The sequence below is a fragment of the Aedes aegypti genome, chromosome 2 (genome assembly GCF_002204515.2).
Source record: "Aedes aegypti strain LVP_AGWG chromosome 2, AaegL5.0 Primary Assembly, whole genome shotgun sequence".
Lineage (NCBI taxonomy): Eukaryota > Metazoa > Arthropoda > Insecta > Diptera > Culicidae > Aedes > Aedes aegypti.
This window is the reverse complement of record NC_035108.1, coordinates 189642849-189650341: the sequence shown is the minus strand read 5'-3', so window position 1 is coordinate 189650341 and position 7493 is coordinate 189642849.

Here is a 7493-nt window from a genome sequence, read left to right as displayed (position 1 = left end):
TTTCAGTAAGAAGCATTTCAGTATGACATATATTGTAGCCAAATACGAGCTCAGTAGCTTTAAAAAGCTTTTAAGCTTTAACCGCCGAAGTGAATCAAAAGTGCCTAGAATAGAATCCGGCTTCCTTTAGGGAGTTTGTAACGCGGTTTGTGTATCGATATTGAAAATTGAATCGTTTCTAGAATATCGATGTAACGGAATAGATTAGAGCGAATAATCGAATCGGTAGTTTAAATTTCAAATTATTCAGTAACACGATATACGAATGCAAAAATGAAAACTTTGCTAAAAAAGCTCTCAACTCGTAATTGCAAGTGCTCATAAGAACATTGAGCTGATAAGCAAGCTCCTTAATTCCAATAAAGAGAAGAAAAGGTAGAAGAAAAAGAAGAATAAGGGAAATTTCATTATAAAAAAGCTTATTCATGCAGATTAATAATAATGATAGAAAAATAATAACGACAAAAAGTTCAAACACTGTATTGATTAATCAGGATCGATTTTGTTTTAATACAAATGTGAAAAAGCTCCAATTCACTCATGACCATGAAAAGATTTATCACCTTAGTTCCCTAGCCAGACATTATTAAGTAGATTGTGCACCGCCCGTATTCATCAACGGCCAGTTCAAGAGCATTCCACACGCGGTCCATGCTAACGGTCCTATCAACGAATGGGATGGGAGTTAAAATACATCACGTGTTTACTGCTTGTAAATTGCAATTCTCGTTCAACTTTGCCCAGCAGTGGTCAGCATAAGAAGAAAAATAACACAAAATAATACTCGACGAAAAACAGCAGCACCAGGACGAAATGCTGGGAAAAAAGAATGCCAACCACTTGCCGAGCTGTACCATGAACAACCCATCCGAGGAGTACGAGAAGTACTCAGGGTACGCTTAGCGAAGGAAAATCGAGTTTCCGTCCGAATTATAAATACTGTTATGCATGCACCGGCTCGGTATCAGTGTTCCATCGGCTTTTCCTTCATCAAGTGTGCCGCAGCCACAGTCAAGTGCGGGTCAGCTTCCATTAGTGCTGTCGCCGCTCGTCGAATCCGTTGTGTTTCCCAGTAATTGCTTCCGTTGAATCTTGCGCTCAATTTATCTGCGTGCAGAAAAGTGCGCCTTCATCATACGCCAAGACAGGATTGAGTCACACGGCGCTATTGGGTCGGCGAGGATTTTTTCTAGGTTAAGTGATACTTTGTTGCAATCACTGAGGTTTTAAGGTAAGTGCTTGTTTCGAAATGTAATTTATGGTTTCTAAAAATTCAGATTATGGGCAACATACGGAAATAGATACAAAAAAAATCTCCATCAAATCTGTGCTCACCAGTCGTTTCGTATGACTAAACTGCGTGTCTGAGCATAATTTAAAAAAAAAACGTAGGGCCCGTTTTTGAGTTACGCCCTTTCGATGATTTTAGTCCACTAATTCTTGAGAAAATAATGATAGTATCATGGTGGTTCATTTGCCGTTATGATTAAAAATAATATTTCATCGATGATTCAAATTTCAGTTAGTTTGTATAGGTGTACTTCACCTCACCTTTTGGAGAAAAAAAACCTATTAAATATCGAGTTACGCTTTTATAAGGGCGTAACCTTCGAAAGAAGAGATAATGAGGAGATAAGCGTTGTATTCCAACATCGTTTAACATTTTTAAATTTTGTCAATGAGAAAACGCAAAAACATTCTATGTGATTTTTAACATTTAACTGATAATTTATAGTCTCAAGCGCTATGAGGCATTACGGAGCCGGTTGTAGGTTTAATATCGTTCATATTGAAAAAATCCTTTTTAAAACTATAGGCTCATGTCGATTTGGGATGCAACTTATAAGTTTGCTCTTATTCATGTATCAGACTCATGTTGGGATATTCATGATATGTATTTTACACTAATATTTCGTTTAATTCTGTATTAATTCATATCAAAGCTCATATTAAAGCTTAATCTAAGTTCAACAAAGGTGATTACTATTATAATCAACAATGGCACGCAGAAGCTGGGAGGCATATCGCTTTGAGGACTTCACTGTTGTATATCTTTCCCAAGTATCCTTGAAATCACTATGCACCGATTCTGATGCCTGCTCTTTGTGCCATCCCAATCCTTGGCCAGAAACATTACAAAATTCTTTTACGTGGAATTTCGTAATGTGATATTTTGATGATTTGGGAAGATTTAGCTTTTCCCACGCTTCAGCAAAGAGATCTATTTCATCTTCAAATCCAGGCGTAACTTCGAACGAGAAGCAACTTTTATAAACATTTTTGAAATGTTTCAGCACCTATAAACATAAAATTATAGTTATTCATTTAATCTCGCAAGGTTAAATGCATGCATGGCAAACAGCCGTATGTTTTTTGCTGATGTCGAACATGAGCTTTTTCTATCCACAGATCTGCCCAGTCCGGACTTTCTGCTTCTATCGCTTTAAACACGGCATTGACAATCCCAAGGGTAATGTGTAGTGGTGTAGGAGAGCATAACATTAAAATTGAATCACTTTCTTTGCCGCAAACGAGAGGTTCATTTACGCAACTTGCATTCTTTTTTCGATTTTTAGTATCTGTTACTTTGTGAAGGTTCTCTCTAATATTTTTCAATAATTGTTCGAGTCATTCCGCTTTGCTAAGCAATGTTGTTTTTGTCGATTTCGCAATATGGACAGGGATGAGTTGACGAATGAGCCATTATTCCGATTATTAGGTTGATGATTTTCAAGTCACTGGCGACTATGGACTCTAAAGTGTTCAATTTTAGAAGACTGTTCCATATTAAAAAAATTAGATCGTATTTCTCCGGTATATTAGGGGTAACAGCCAGTATGTGAAGCCGTTTTACGCCACTATCTTTGAACACATCGCGAGAATTACTTGATTTTTTTGAAACAAGGGACAATGTTATTTTGAAAAATCCTCCTCCACCGTCAATACCAAGCTTGATAAAAAATGCATCTTTATTGTCGGATCTGTTACTTTTAATGCGCTGAATCAGAGCAGGTACGTTGTTACAATGTATTATTGGTACATTGGCATATTGAACTAACAGGATGTTTTTGTCTAGAAATTGAAGTGTGTTAGCAATATTGAGTTATCGAAAAAAATATTTTGAATTTTTACCTTTCGCAACTTCACCCAATTCTATGACACTAAACATCGTCGAGTTGCGAGTTCATCTTCACAAGCTTGTTTTTAATTCCACCTTCAAAACGCACGCCGACACGTTTAAATCCCTTCATTGTACCGTTTTGTCTCAAATTCCGAACAGACTCATATTCCGAACACTCCGTTTTTGTATGGCAACTGGGTTGAAATATTTCGCTGAAATATGTCGTGAAATTACCAGGAAATGGCGGTCAATTACCATTCAATTTTAACGTCTTCCAATATATTTTATACCTTAGCAGTAGTGATGATTCTCTAGTTCGAGACCACTAGAACTAGCTCAGATAAATTTGTTTGCAAAATTATTCATTTGAATACGATTTACTCGTGCTGTTCGGAATTTGAATCAAGGTGTTCGGAATATGAGACAGAATGAACACAGTGTTCGGCATTTGAATCAAAATGTTGTTGCATACTTTTATGTAAAAACAATACTAAACAAGTTTGAATAAACATTTTTATCGACACACCCAACAGCTAACGGTTAGGCTTTGTGAAGAAATTACAATTTTCACAAATATCAGCTAATTTATGCCTATCAGATGCATTTGAAGTCACAGTTGACCTTAAGTGTTCGGAATATGAGTCAAAACGGTACCTAGTAATGCAATCAAAAAAGAAAATTATTTAAATTCTTGAGATTACTTGTAGAACTAATAAAATGCTACCCAGAGTTATTCGACATAAACTTCACATTCGGACGATTTTTCTATCTACTGCTGTACCTGATTTTGGACGGCCTCGGTTTTTGTTATAGCGAATTTTCCTGGCAAGTTTTTAGCCGTTGTTCTGCCAAATTGCACTTTGGCTGCATTACAAATCTTACAGGCACACACTACATTTGCTCTGGTAAGCTGTTACTCATCATATTCATAATTATGCACAATTTTGGAAGTGATACTCTCACCTTTGGAAATTTCGCAGCGACTTTCTTCGTGATTATTCATTTTGATTTAAACAAATTTGGTTGTGGAAGCAAAAGTAACAATGAACAATTTTCAACAGTTTGATGTTATATGTCAAATCAGAACGCAACGCTTGCTGAGATCTTGTATCCATTTAAAGGAAATAAGTATGACATTTATTATTTAGTTGGCTTCCTAGTCTGTGTCAGTGCAAAACCAACTGATTTTCTTTGATTCGAAATCGTTAGATGAATTAGCAACAATCATCAACGAGGGTACAAATTTCAATGACGGCCTACTTCGCCTTTAGTAAAAAAAACGGATTCTTTGATAATGCAGGTAACTTTGATAGTGCGGGACCTAAAGTATATCAAACGAAATAGCATAATTTTGTTAAGCCAAACATATGCAAAAGTAAAATTGAAGTGAAGTGAAATTGATCTTTTTTCAAAATTTTGCTGATATGTTTTATAAAATGCTATCAATGCCATAATTGAATGTGGGAAACCAAGTACAACGGGGATCCTCATTGGCTTATGTACATTTGTTTTAACAAATGTGATTTCAGCTCTCAAAATCATCTTTAAGCCTGATTTGCTGCTGAACAGGAATCGCTAAAGAATTTTCTTGCCGATTCCTTGCAGAAATTTTCTACAGCGACTCCCGTTTGGATTGACAGATCTTTTCAACTGCGTACTGCGATCAGAAAAAAGCGCTTCCTTGATCGACTCCTTGCAGGAATTTCCCATGCATCAAGATAGGCCAAGAAATTACTTGTCAGCAGCGAATCAGGCTTTAAAATGAAAAAAATCTGGGTACCCAATTTGGTGGTGAAATTGATTATTTAGCAGTTTGAGAAGAACTCTCCATACTTATTTTGGGCTTTATATTCGAATAGACTTGTCAAATTATTAACAGTACAATATTTATGAAAACAATACAGTGAAACCTCCATGAGTCGATATCGACTCATTAAAACCAAACTTAGAACAAAATTGTATGGTTACTATGATGATCCCGTCAAACAACTTGCCAAAGGATTACTGTTCAATGATTCGGTATTTCCATGAGTTGATGGTCTATCATCTCTCTATCTATACTAGATATTGAAGGGACAATTGAGTTAGGGAGGTATAGAGTTACAAAACACAAAATCAGTGCAAATGCAATCCTTGTTTCATCAAGTCACATTGGTAATGGTGCTCTATTAGTAAGAAATAATATCGTATGACATGGTGACCAATTCCACCATACTGATCAATTACACAAGAATGTGCAGTATTTAACGTAATTCATTCGATTGCATTCCACATATGCTTAATTATAGACCGAAAACAATTTATTTAGGGTAGATGTACCAATAGTGGAGGTACTAAGCACTATTGTGCTTCATTTAACCGCCTAAATTCAAGTAGCGCAATTAATGTACATGTCAATGTTGTAACGGGAGGTAACGATCATTGACTTAATGAGAAAAAATATTTCATCGCAGTAATCCACGGAATGTCGATAAAAAGAAACAATATTATATTCCGAAAAATGACACTTGGTAGTGAGGATACACGTGGGAATAGCCTACCTTGTTGTGTATACCGTGCCTCCCCTATTGGTACACTGTTCCTTTAGTTTATGGGAACACTTTACCACAACTATTGGTACAAGCAAGAACAGTTTTAGCAATTTTAGTGATATTTCATCAGTTTTAAAGCAATTTGAACGCTCTTTTCAACTGTTCCGTGTATCAACAAGTCAATACGTCGATTGACAGTGTCGGTTCTGTGGCTAAAGTAATAAAATCAGTGAAAACGGCACTACCGCAACTATAGAAACACCCACAACTAAGGGAACACTTACCCTATGTAGAATTCAATGTCGAAACAAGGTAGTCAATCGATGTTTATTGAGATATATTATTTGATACAAATTTCTATAGAATTATAATGGTGTTTGTCACATTTGCCTAAAATACAATTCACGCTCTCTAATCCAGTCCCAACAGTAATGGTGTCAAACAGTAAATTAGTTGTTGATTTCACAAATCTATTATCAAAGTTACCCTAAAACCAACTTTGGATTATATGAAAAATTATAGATACATTCAAAATTATTCGTTTTTCAATCATTCAACTGCAATCGGTACTTGTTTCAAAAATATAAAATAAAAATCTTCATTATAGAATGCAGAAATAATCCTTTCACAAAGTTCTCAAAATTATCTCATTTTACAGTACCTAGAAGCATTATTATGATAGTAATAGCTACTTTCTTACATAAAACATATTGATACATATTTTATTTCATTTTGATTCAAGTAATCAGGACATTATTGATCGAAATGACCCTCTCCGTAAAAAGATGTGAGCATGAATGGTGCTTGATTGAGCAAGTGGTAGGGTTTCAGCTCGATTTCCCGCGCGACTAACTAGGCTTTTATAAAATGACATATTCGTTTATTGATTAAAACTTAAAATAAACTTATTATAAAATAGTCGATTTGTATTTCAACATTTGTAAAAAAATCAATACTGGTCGGATAACACCCGACCAGTAGATTACAATATAATTGTAGCACAAATGTATCAAGTTCTGTTACAAATAACAAATTTTGTACAATTTTTGTTAGAAGCAGTTTCAGTGGATGGAGGAAATTATAACATAATTTAACAAAATCAGTTAAAATAGCAAAAGCTGTTTCAAATTTGTATCAATATAAAACATTATTATAACACAATTCGTTATACAAAATTGAGAGCAATTGCTTATAACATTTTTTGTTACAATTCAGTCATGAAATATAACAAAATGAGTTAAATTGAGTTGTATATTAGTTTCCTTGGAAACATAATGAGTCACATTTTTGTTTAAATTATAACATATTTTGTTTCAATTGTGTTTATTGTAGAGGAAATTTTTTTTATAGTTTTTGTTATTTTAACTACTAACGAGCCAAAATTGTAACATATTTTGTTAGAAAAAACACGATAATTTAGTAACAAAATTGATCATTCACTGGTCGGGTATCCTTGAAACTTTTGTTACATTTCGGCAATAGTTTTTTTAAAGCTACTAACCTCATATTTTGCATTAATATGCGTTGTATTGAAGTTTTTCTTATCGCTAAAAGAAACCCCCATGTGAAAGAGAATCATGACAGATATCCAAATAGTTCCTTACACGATATTGATTGGAATTTTGAAATTTGTTTATAGGTTAATACTGGTTGGTAAATGGCTGGGCATGGCGTACCATTGGTACCTCACGTACCTGCAGGAATAAAATATACCCCTTTATGTGGTCCTTAGCCTCTTGCCCAGCAACTCCTATCCCTACCTCCTCGTGGTACTGGCCGGGGTACCAGGAACCTTGCGGAAGATCGGGTAACCAACCCCCGGTGGGAACTTTGGCCGTATG